This window comes from Astatotilapia calliptera, chromosome 15 (genome assembly GCF_900246225.1).
Source record: "Astatotilapia calliptera chromosome 15, fAstCal1.2, whole genome shotgun sequence".
NCBI lineage: Eukaryota > Metazoa > Chordata > Actinopteri > Cichliformes > Cichlidae > Astatotilapia > Astatotilapia calliptera.
This window is the reverse complement of record NC_039316.1, coordinates 7,714,204-7,727,047: the sequence shown is the minus strand read 5'-3', so window position 1 is coordinate 7,727,047 and position 12,844 is coordinate 7,714,204. Positions and strand designations below refer to the sequence as shown.

Genomic DNA, 12,844 nt, shown 5'->3' with positions numbered 1-12,844 from the left:
TATTAGCTGAAAACTATCTCAGCACGGAGTCCAGTCTGTCCTTAAGAAATATGAAAACACCGGACAAGTGGAGCACAAAAATCAAAGTGGAAGGCCAGAAAAAACTGTCTGCAGCAGTGAACAGTATCTGAAAGTCATGCCCTTAAGAAATAGAAATAAATCCAGGGAAAGCCTTGGAGATCTATCTAGCTTTTCGGTTGATCCACTGACTTTTCGTCAAATGTCATCAGAAATGGTCTCAGTGAAAGAGTGACTCTCAAAGAGCCATTCTTAAGGAATGGGAATGGGAGAAAAATTATGTCAAATTAGACAAGAACTGTAAAGTTCATATACATACAGACTTTATGAAGTTCTTCCATTTATCCATTCATTTTCTGGGCAAGAGTTGGGGTGCCCCTGGACAGGTCTTTATTAAGTTGTAAACAGTTTTACTCAATGATGGAAGAGCATCATTTAATAAAGCCACAGTTCATTACATAAATTTTTATCTGTCCAAAAGAAAATATGCAAATATACAAAGGACAGAGATCAGGCAATGGGAGAAGCCATCAGCTAATTGCTTTATTACTAACCTTTTTCCATGAATGCTGAATTTCCCACAGTCTTATCTTCAAATAAAACTGAACAAATACAAAAATGAGTGCCCCTGTGGACTTTGCAAGCCTGTGATTGTGTTATTTGGCATTACTAACACCTCCCGGTGAGCTATTATTGGGCTGAAATTTTGCACTGATGGGGACAATTATCTGGTCTTTTCAGCCCATGAGGATGATGTAATTAATTGCAGTTTTATTCTCATGTTCAGCCCCAGAGAATTCTGTACGGTCAAGTAGCAGCAACAGCAGCAGCAATTTAGGTCATGGACACAAACTGCATCGTAAACTGGATCGTAAAGGGAGCTTAGAAATAGAGATGCAATAGCTGTTTTTCACAGATTCGATGACTTGGAGGACCACTAATTTCAGGGTTGCTGTGTTGGGAAGAATGAGAAGAATGAAGAAAATACACTCTCTCTGATGATTATGGCAACCATTGTTTGCTTTAGGAAGAGAACATAAAAATCCTGAATGGGTGTCACGATGAGAGAAGATCACATCAGGACACAGAGTAGGTACCAATGTCCTGTGCCGAATTACAAACTATACACTTTTATTGATCTTTTCCCAATAAGAGTATTTTTGCATAAGCTTTGTTGATATGAGTAATAAATGAAACATTCCCACACCTCGAGCTGTTAGCAATGCATGAAATTATTTTCTAAAATAGAAAAATGTGCAAAAATTGACTGGCTGACCCCAACTTGATTTATAGCTGCTGGAGAGTAAATTGGTTTCCAATGGGAAAAAAAAATTACTTTTACCCTTCACTTTTAGCCTCACTTGTGTCCATAAAGCAATTATTCATGAGAAAAATATGTTGATATTTTTTTTCCATCTCTGTTTGCATTAATCAAACCAAATCTCTCAAATGAAACTGTCAGACGTCTTGTAAGTTCAGAACCAGAACAGCAGTAAAAGGAAGTTTCCAGAGTGGCTTTTTTACGATCAGAAATTTAGTGATTTGCTAAACTGATGTCCGTCAGGTGATTTATTTTCTCTCTTTTGCTCGCCTGTCAGGCTTCCGTTTGTGTCTCCATTCATTCCATTTCAAGTTCATGTCATCCCTGATATGCACAAAGAAAAAGAAAAAAAAAGCGGTTCTTTTCAAACATGAACATTTGACAATGCAGGATAAAATAAAACACCCTTTGCAGCAGTCATCCAGATGTTCACTGTCCCGGGGTTGGAATGTGCTGCCATGTGAAGCCCCAGAAGAAGACATTCATTAAAGGATTAAGGCCCACACTTTGTACTGACGCATGAATGAGGGCCACTGAAAGGAGAAGAATGAAATGATCAAAATGATATTCAAGCACCATTTTGCGCATGACGGGAGATGCTGGCGGTGTAAGTAGCGACAATCAAAACAAAGTGCAAAGATCCTCCCTTTTCTGAGGCAGCGCCATGCTGGCAAAAACAACAACGGAGGTGGAATCCTGCTGAGGCTAAGCCTCTTTGATGCACTTTTTCATGTCATGTTTTAAGGTGTCAAACAGGCTGAGATCAAAGAAGCCATAATAACGCCGGCGGTTCTTTTTAATGGAGCAGTGATCAACAGATTCTCAACAGGCGGGAAAGGCGCATTGTTTTTGAAGCAGCAAGTCATCCACAAGATGTATTCAGAAATTAATTCAGGAAGGCAATGTTTCATGGGAATCTAATCTTCCAGGGTCTTCCAGTAAGACCTCATTTTCAATTTAAGATCTCTGAGTTCTCAAATAGTTCATTCTTTGGGGTCCTTAAACTGATCTTAAAGTGGTTCGGCTGTAGTTCCAAGCCAAACAAAGGCATTACATTTCTTTGCTTGTTTATTGAAAGTTTCAGTAATAGGCAATTTGGCAGCAACAGAAGGAATCCTCAGCCGAAAACCATAAAAGTGGCAGTATGTGTGGTCTGGTGCTGCCGTTGCAGTGAACTCCGAAGAAGTGAGAGGAGCAGGGCCAGCATATTTCCCGTAGCATAACACATGCCGACAGCAGGCAGACATGGCAAACTGGACTCTTCTTGTTCTCACACTCTGTGCCAAATTGGAGAAAATTCCTCCAGTGGCAAATATCAATTACTCACTTTAAACAAACATCCAAGGCTTTTAAATATCAACATGGTGCGTGCATGTCTCTCTATAGGGCATCTGATACGGGGAGACCACACACATGGGGTCGCCTTTCAGTATCACTTTTCTCCCCGCAGTCACTTTTTCCCCCACATTTATACTCCAAACATGCTTTTGTTGTCAGAATCAGAATGAATTTTCCTCTGATCTTAATCAAGGTAAGAGGAGAAGATGTCAACCTCTAGGCGAAAAGAAAGGTTACTTTCCCTCGGGTGACTGTGACTGATGCTGTCGAGCTGTACTCGCCTATTTCTTTGAAGTCTTGTCACATAAAGCATCAGCAGGAAAAAAAAACACATCCATCATTTTCATTCTAAAATGTCCCACTTGTACATTGCACATAAGTTAAGTAAGTCCAACTGCTACGCCTGGCACTAGCCCATCTGGTCCAGATATATAGGCAACTTCAAATGGTCAGCTTCAACCTTAACAAATATGAAACTGCAGCCACAAAGCCACATGGTCCTTGTAAAGCCATGCAGATTAGATATTAAAGTGTATAGCTGACGTGGGTGGACAGCACAGCTTGTGGTACAGAAAATTCAACTCAGCGTCAAGCACATAAAAATCTGCAAAGGAGGGATAAAACCTGCTGCTAATAATTTAAAGTTCTGGATGAGGCAAAACCACAAGAAGATGATGTTTTATTGGCTCTATGTGAATGTAAAAACAGTCTGCATGCACAAAAGAACACACAGTACGAGGCACGCTGTATCACTACACCCTGAAGAATGATTGTTATGACAGTAATTTGAGTGACAAATTTCTATTTTCAAAATCTATTTTTGACTCGGTAAGAGGGTCTATACTCGAGTGTGAATACCATGTTCAAATGTGCACAAATGAACCACACCAAAGAGGCAAACACCCAAAAGTCCCATTTAAAAGGACGAAACAAAAAAGTTATAAACCCTTAGTCACCGTGGTGATTTAGACAGGTAAAAAGAGAAAGTGAAAAGTAGAAGTAACACCAAGGTGCCAAAGGAGATACCTAATTTCTGTGGCATCTATACCGGATGTTTTTTTGTTTCGTTTTGCTTTGTTTGTTTGTTTTAATGTAAAACTTGCTATTATAATCCAAACAGGTAGTAGAATTGAGTTAAACAAAGGTTAAACTGAATCAAACAAAGGTGTAACCAAGGAAAATGGCTGACAGTTTTTCTAGCAGGTATATTTTTTTTTGTTTTTTGTTTTAAATCCTGGGGGATTTTTTTTACTACAAAGATTTATGGTGCATTCCACAAAAAGTAGAAGTCGGAATTTGTGAGGTTGCAGTCGCAAATCAAATCTGGAACTCTCCCTTAATTTAGATTTTTTAAAAAGCAACGTCAGAGAAACGCCACAAACCTCGAGTCAACAATCCAAGATGGTGGCAGAGAACATAAACAACAATAAAACTTTTAATCTGTACTGTCATTGTTTTATATTTGTGACTCACTAAAAAAGCCATGGCACCTTGGTGTTACTCATACTTCTACGCAGACCCGATGCTATCCGTGAATGTGCTGTTGCGGTGTTTTTAAGCACAAAAAACATGGATTATGCTGTACTGCCAGTGATACCTGGATTTATCTACCTTGGTAAGAAGCAAAACAAACTCCAGTATCTGGAATGCAGAATTAGCATTCATTTAACAAACTACGATATCACTGGAACTTGCTAACCAAGCTAGCTAGCTAAAACTAACAAGTTAGCTCCCCAAGTCTACCCACTTTTCAGATAGTTCTTTTGAGAGTGATACAGCATATTTTTATTGTTATTGTTTTATTCTTTTAGTATTATTCTTAGAATTGTAGAAAATAGTAACTCACCATACTGGTCATTTGCTAGCTATGATGTGGTGATCTTAATCTTGAACTCTTACACTGTACAGATGTTAGCAGCACCACATGCTTTAACTTAGTGCACAAGATTCCTTCATTAGAGGAGGGCTTTGTGTTTGTGTGTGTGTGAGAGAGAAAGCTATTGTGAAAAGGAGTCAAAAGTCCACCACTCACCAGGAAATTGAAAACATCAGGGCGTTTTCACACAGGAAGGGGAAAGGAGGCTTTGATTTCTTCAAGTGTTGACAGTGCAAGGACACCTTATCCAAAAACCTCCCTCCCAATGGCTCCTTGAGCAGCACCCAATGCAGTGAAGACTTCAAAAGAACTGCAGGTCATTCAGTTTAATGGCAGCACGATGGGAAATACTGATATGATGCAATTCCGTCATTGATCATTCGGTCTGTTGTTATTGTAATTGTGATCTGGAAAAGAAGGGCAACGGCTCGAGTGTAGTGAGATCCAAAATCTCAGTTTACTGTTTAAATTATAGACAAAAATGAGATGCAGTTGTCACGCTAAAACTATCAAACGGCTGTTATCTGAACTTTGGGGTTGTGGAAACCCACCCTACTGTAAATCCAAAATAAATCTTTTTGTGGCGTGGTAGGCAGTGGCTGATTTGAGGCAGGCTGCAAACGGGAGGCTGGAAATATCACACGGTGAGAAAAGCTCTCGACTGTGAGAATAGAGATGAAGCTAGGTTTTCATATCAGACTAATAAGAGTCATATGGCGAGAAAAAGCCACCAGCAGTCCACATTAGGGCTTGATGTGGAGAGGAGAGTGAGAGATGATGGCAGCGCAGTGTTTTTCTAGGGCTGTTGCGAAAACAGACACAAGGATTCAGTGCAAGTAGCAGCCACTTCATAATGTGTGGTTTTTATAACCAGTTTTGAGTGTGAATGCAGACACAGTGTATTAGAACTAAATACAACAATCAGCACAACGGGAACGTGTCGAAGTATTTGATGAAGAACTGGAGTTTTAAATCATGTGCTAATTATGATGCTTATAAGGAAGCTATTGTTATGTGTTTTATAAACTAGCAACCTTGTCTTTATAATGGTTTGTCATTACAAAGACCTTAAAGATGATCGGAGTCTCTCTCAGACTACCTTTCACTGGGACAGCTGGAATTGGAAGAGCCTATACCAAAAGGTCTCACAGGTTTCAAGCAAAACCCTTATTTCCTTGCAAATCTCTTCACCAATATTAGCTTTAAACTAGCAAGGCGTTTTTTTATTTATCTCGAGACTTATGGTGTCCAAAAGTGTAAAAAAATAGCTACAGAGGGATTTAACTTCTTCTTGTGGCTGTTTCCTTCAACAGATCACCTGCTTCCTATTACGATTATCCAATGGGTATTCTGGGCATGTGCCCAGGAGCCCTTGTACAGTTGGTGGGCTATCCAATAAGAGTGGAAATAATAATTATAATATAAAAACTGAACAACTTTTTTACTTTCAACTTAGTTCCTTTTTTGTTTTGTTTTATTTTGTTGTTGTTGTTTTTCTTTCTTTCTTTTTAATTTTTGGTGCACTTTGAAAAATCACCTCAGCTGTTGATTTGTTGATTGCAGGGTTGAAAGCTTGGCCACCACATGTCAAAGTCTCCCTGAGTAAGACATTCAGCATCTAATTCCTCACTGCATGGCTTACCACAGCTCGTGTGTGAAAGAGTGGCTCTGAGAGACCTTTGGCCTGCTAGAAAACCTATGTCGTGTAGCCCGTGCACATTATCTAAATGTTTTATCTACCACACTTCTTGATTCTTACTAATGAAGTAACCAAACTTCCCCTCGTGGACTAACAAAGTCTCACGTTTAGCTTGTGATTAAGTTTCGCTTGTAGCAAACTCAGCAACACAAAGGGGGGGCAGCCAACTGCATGCAATGCATTATCAGCTTGTATTGCCCCAAGAACAACATTTGTTGCATCACTTCACATTTTTGCATGATGACTTCTGTTTTGAAAGGAATACAAAAGGCTCAGACACAAGCAAAGACTATTTTTTGTGTGGGATGGGAATAAAAGCTTCACTGGCACTGAGGGAAAGTGTATGTCTATCCATAAAACCTGAGCTGCCAGGGGCTTGTTTGACCCTTTAAGCTCCTATGTTGTGTTTAGTGATAGAAGAAGGCACACATGCATCCCCCACTTTCCAAAAATATAATGCAGCAAACCGAAATACACTTGGTCCCCTTGCATGCTAGCCAGACACAAGGTTGCTGGGAATATTTCTTTTGAGCAAATCAGAAGCTTTAGAGGTGCTGGGTTCAGTAGTTGACTTAACTTTGCTGAAGCCAGCTCTTGCTGCTGCTGCTACATATTCACTAGGCTTTGTGGAAGTCTTTGAGTATGATTGATCATAATTCATAATTCACCCAGCTGGCTTTTTGTAGCAGTGATGTAACTTCCCTTTTCACGCTCAATGATCACATTTGCAGTTGACCTTTTCTTGCCAAGGAATTGTTTCCAGAGAAATGACTTATTTTCTTCTTCAAACATATTAAAATTCAAACATGAGGGGTTTACATAATGTGCAGCCAGCAGGGCAATAAAGGAAACAGACAGACAGCTGATCCAGCAAATCAGGGATCTGCATGCTGATTCACACACCTGTTTCGTCCAGTAGTGAGCTGGACAAATGAGAAGCAGACAGAGGATCCGAGGGAGGCAGAGAATGACTGAACAGCAGGATTTTGACACGGAGTAAATCAAAGACTAGAAAGAGTGTGCACCGTGGAGCAGCAGAATAACAGGTTCCTTAAAGACATATGAATAAATCTTCTGTTTTTTTTTAGTTGATTTACATACATGTTATCCAAAGGCAGAATAAATTTGGAGCAGATTCTCACATTCTTACTACACTGTGCACAGACACATAGCTTAAAGACACATTTATGTTAGCTTTTAGCTACACGTTGCAGTTTCTCTGAGAATTGCATTTTTTGACCTTTGGGGTGAATTTGCTGTGCTGTGTCCATTCATGTGAAGATCGGCAGCTGTCTTGAATGTTCTTTCTCATTAAGGTCATTGCTGGTGTCTTTCCTGCTTGGCACTGGATTAACACACACCTGAACGCTCCAAACCAGCAAACTTCCAAAAGATCTGCTTGTATAGAGGTGCAAGCACTTGCTGTTTATCAATGAATCGAGTACATTGTGTCTACGTGTACTCGTATGACTTTGCTGCTTCTTTCCTTCTTCCCAATTCCTGTGGATACAGTAAGAAATTTTCCACATTTTGGCTTAATTTTTGTTGATAAATAATGACACAGTATAATATCACATGTGTTGTTACTCATCTGAGGTTGCATTTACCCAATTTTAAGATCTAATTTTAAAGACCACATTATTTTTTATTATGTCCTGAGGATCTACTTTCTCTTTGCCATGAATGCATTTTTTAGATCCAGCAGACTCAGAGTAACACTGCCAATTGATGCTCAGTGATATCTGTGACAGTAAAACAGCAAAGCAAAGTGGCCTGAAAGATCCTAAAATGCTACCCTGAGCTTTTTCAGTTGTGTACTTACTGTACTGTGCAAGAGTGTAAAGGCTGGATCGGTGCCTGTATGCGATCAGCCAACAGCAGCTGTGTTTGTTTGGTGAATCACAAACAGGGTGTGTTGGGAATATAACTCTCTGTGCCTTAACTTTTGAACATCTTCATCCACGATGACGACTGTCAGTTCAATGACAATGAGTTTGCTTGGGATCTCACAATCTGTTTGATGGATCAAAGTTAACGTGGAGGCGATATATTTCTTTTTAATGGCAGGTGATATTTGCGTAAGATGTTCTCTTTGAACACGTGCCGATGGGCGGTGGTGGCCAGCAGTGCATTGGAACAGCGAAGCATGATGTAGTTGTATAAAAAGAGACCTACAATGTGTTTGGCTCTGTGTTTTCTCAGGCTAGTGCGGGAGTCAGAGGAAGAGAGCGAAAGCAAGATTTTTATGATTGCATTTTAAAGCAAAGGTCCTGGCAGGTGACCTCCCACTAAATTCACCAGTGTAGACAGGTTAAAACCTTTCTCCAAAGCTGAACTCTTAATTGAGGGTTTCATTCACTCATCAGAAACAAAAATGCCAAAGCACAATTGATTATTTTTTGTTTATACCTATGAAAACATTCAGGTTTTTAAGGAACGGGAGATATAAGTGCATGCAGCTGATTAAATGTTAAATGCTTCAGCTCAATGGGTTGTGAGGAGAATGAGAGCTGTGAAGCAGGTCTTATAGATATAAAGACACTATGGAACCAAAGACTGTATGTAAAAGATGGGAGTGGGATTTGGCAAGTGGGGGAACCCTAAGTTTTGCTGCAGCAGTGCAGTGAGGTTAAATGACTCACTTAGAAATAAGTCGGATAATATTGTCTATTGTGAGCTCCAGTAGATTTGTTTTCCTTGTGGACAAGCTGTGGTCGGCTGACCTGTGCTGCTGCTGGTTCAGAGCCTTACCGCTCTTTGTGGATTTGGACAGCTGCACACTACAATATATAAGCAGATGTTACATGAGCCATCATGACTTCAGTCCAAACCGGTAACCAGTATAAGGCTAGTGTAAAGGTGGAATTGGCACGTTTTACAAATTGAACTTCTTCTAGAAGCCTGTTTCACAGAAGCAGTATTGACACCTGATCTGGGCGTGTATTTGTAGAGTTATTTTGAAGCATTATAAAAAAAACAAAAACAACCTTTAATTTCAATAGAGGGCAAAAGATAAAAACTGCATTCGGTACAAGCACTTTTTCACATCATGGAGGTAGTTAGTATATATTCCTATTGTGTATATTAATATGAATATTTATATAGAGATGTATATATTACTTAATGGTGTCTCCCTCATGTTTCTGCTGCTACTCAGGACCTTTCCTAATGGTGACTGAGTTTGCACCAGTAGAAAAATTCTTATTTCATTTTATTGTCAGAGATTTTAAAACAAGATAATATCAAGTGTACTTCATGTGCAGATCCAAATAGTAAACAGAGATTAGGACATTGCATTTTACCATATTTACATTCCATATCATAGCTTAAGATATTATCTTGTCTTCCTCTCCTGTCCTCTCTTTCTTATATCTGAGACTGAAGTTATTAGAGACTGAAAAATACAAAAACTTTATCTGTGATTGCTTTGGTAGCAAGCAAATTAACATGATTGCCCATAGTATGCATAAAAGATGCAGACCTATATGCAGACGCTTGCTAATTACTAAACTTGGAAAAAGTGCGATGCAGACTGTAAATAGCCAACATTCGTCTTCAAAGTTGTGTCACGGTTTGTGGAGACAGACCGTGCGGAGGTGTGTGTGTGGTGGACCCAGGTGCGAACACAAGTGAGGAGACGGGAGGGAACTTAAACAAAAAGCGAGCCTTTTATTGTTGCTGATGAACATGAATAAAACAAACGAGAACGAGAGCAGCACAAGAGCAATAACTAAACAGAAACCTAAACTGGGAACAAACTATGAAAGCTAACTATGACAGTAACCGTGACTGTGGCGAGGAAAACAGACGACCTGACAATGACACACTGAAAACAGAGGACTTAAGTACACAGGAGGTGATTAGGGGAAGAGGAAACACACGAGGGCAAACAGCTGACATACATGAACCTAATGGCAGGACAGGGGAGAGTACAACTAAGAACATGAACACAGAACACAAGACCTTTTACAAAATAAAACAGGAAACTAGACATGACACAAGGGGAACCTGATAAACCATGAACTAAGCTGCAAACTAGGCCTGACCGAATAACTAGATAACTGAAAAGAAACTGGAATACAGATGAAATAACAAAATAACATGAAACTCAAAAACACTGGGGCGCATGACAAATTAATTCACTTGATATCATTTTGTGTTAAACTGCTTGTGTTGTATTAAACTGTCACTTAATTACACATTAACTAAAGATACCAGAACACCACGGTGGGTCACCCACTGTAACCCCCCGGGGATTCCACCTCCTCTTGAGCTTCATGGCCATCACTATCTTGTTGCTTTCTTGTACATGTCAGTGATTAAATCCAATGTGTTGCATACAACAGGTTGAAACAAGGACTGGACAATATGTCAAACTTTTCCAACAGTCCATTCTCTCTAAAAATGTGATGTAATACAATCCACGTACCTTACAAATCAGAGCAAAGGTAAACTTGAATGAGTTTGTCACAGAATCTTCAACATTCACCTCGGACATATTCAGGCATTACTGGTCCAGTTCTGATAATTTCAGTTTTCATGCAGGCAAAGTGAAGTAATTATGGGTGTGTGGCACTGTTTGGTGAAGGGGAAGAAAACAGGCACCTGCTGGTCTTCATTAAAACTGAGGTCATTGCCGCTGGCTTATAGGAAGGAAAGCAAGCAAGCTTGTCCTTTCTGGGCAGAAAATGCAAGGTGGGTGATTCGAAGCAGATAGAACTTTGCCTGTAGGCAGGGTGGGTGAAAAATATTTCCTTCAACAATCCTCAAATTTGTCCTGATGGTTTTTCTGCTAAAAACACTAATAAATGGTGGTGTTATGAAGCAAGCACAGAAATCAGACGCAGTGCTTGACTGCTACCTTTGAAATGGCTTTAATGAGCTTTTAGATATTATTTTTCCACACTTTTTCAGCTTTAAAATCGAACTACTTAGATGTGGAAAAAATTATAAAAACATGCCAGATAATAAACCAAAGACTGTGTTTTTCTGATAACAGCTCCAAATTACGGGTGCAGAAGTTTCCATCGACAAACAAGCCACAAGAGCTAAGACCTAAAGCCATTTGCCGACTGTGTTATCAGTGTGTTTTATCGCTTTTATTGAATTTTATGGCGTGAACTGTCCAGGATCTCTGCAGTGATGAGCACTTTGGCTCTGGAGCTCTGCACTATTGGATTTGCCCACGAGTAAACGGGAACAGTGACCGTTTCATTATGACAGAGCTTTTTGCCCATTTCCAGTATTGCACTACCTTCTGATTTACTGGATTCAAACCCTAGCCTGCATATTAAACGAAATGCCTTAAACCTGTATGGCTGGAAAGGAGGCTACTTGAATAGAAGTTTATGACTGAGTTTTCACTCAATTTATGACCTCAGAAAACACCTACCTAATGACGATATGGACTTATTTGCTTCATTGAATTTTTCTTCAGTACAAACATTAATTTCATTTCATAAATCATGGTCCCATTTAGAATGAATAAAATGATAAGCAGGAGAGGATTTGTGGGTATGAGTGTGCACAATTTACAGTCAGATCTCACTCCCAGTGCAAAGACAGCAACAACCAGAATGTTTAGCTTGAGGCTTATCTGTTGAATTCAGACCTAACTAATAACTCTGTTTTTTGCAGTGCTGTTGTTTCTGGAAAGTATAATTACAGATGTCAGGAAAATAATATTATTTGCCACTTTAAAAAGTGCCTTATCAAGCTATATACCTTATCAACAAGCATGGAGTTGCAGAACATGTTACATTAAGTTATTTCAGCAGTTTATTTCCCTCTTTGGACCCCAAATTAAAACTACACATGGCAGAAAATGTGTCTTTTAAGAGAAAAGGTTGAGGGTCATATAGATGTAGACTGATTGTAACTTTTTTTCCCTCCAGACTGAGGACAAATGCTGCATTGGGTGATTAAATCCAGGCCCTACGCTTAGACGCTTCTGGGGCGGATTTTCCGAGAGCAAGGGACTTGGCGCCGGGGATCCTGTGCATTTTCCACCCTGATCTCTGCTTGGCAGAGGCCTAAATAATAAAGCTCTTTTTACTGAGCTGCCCGGGGTTCCCTGTATACAAACACAAGTCCCCTGCCCCTCCACCCCCCTTGTCTATGCTGTTTTAACATGACCTGCTGCCACAGGGGTTTACCTTACACCCCCACTAAGCCCCTGTCCTGCAGTTGTCTGAAAGCCAACCCCCACTCTATACCTGATTTTCTAACTCTCTCTCTCATACACACACACACACACACACACACACACACACACACACACACACACACACACACACACACACAGACATGCTGGGGTCAAGCCATTTTGGTCTTGAGGTAATTTTACTTGGACCATGGTTCTCAATCCTGGACTTGATCAGAGGAAGCAGCAAACAACCTCACCATCTAAACCAAATCACACGGTTGAAAAAAGGTATGGAAACCCTCCAAAAGTGAAAAAGTGAAGGTACATTGCACCCATATACCTCCCTGCAGGTCAGCATTTCACATATGGTTTTGCGCTTGACTGTTATTTTTAATTGCATCATGGAGTACAGTCGAGTCCAGTACTATCACGGAAACGTAGCGAGCG

General features: G+C 39.9%; 1 long non-coding RNA gene across 1 annotated transcript; it reads left to right on the top strand.

The window, feature by feature from the left end:
- Positions 1–7,144: 7,144 nt before the first annotated feature.
- On the top strand, positions 7,145–12,506 carry LOC113006802 (uncharacterized). Its single transcript, XR_003269806.1, has 3 exons — positions 7,145–7,298; positions 7,569–7,763; positions 12,147–12,506. It is a non-coding gene; the product is annotated as an uncharacterized LOC113006802 (long non-coding RNA).
- The last annotated feature ends 338 nt before the right edge of the window (positions 12,507–12,844 follow it).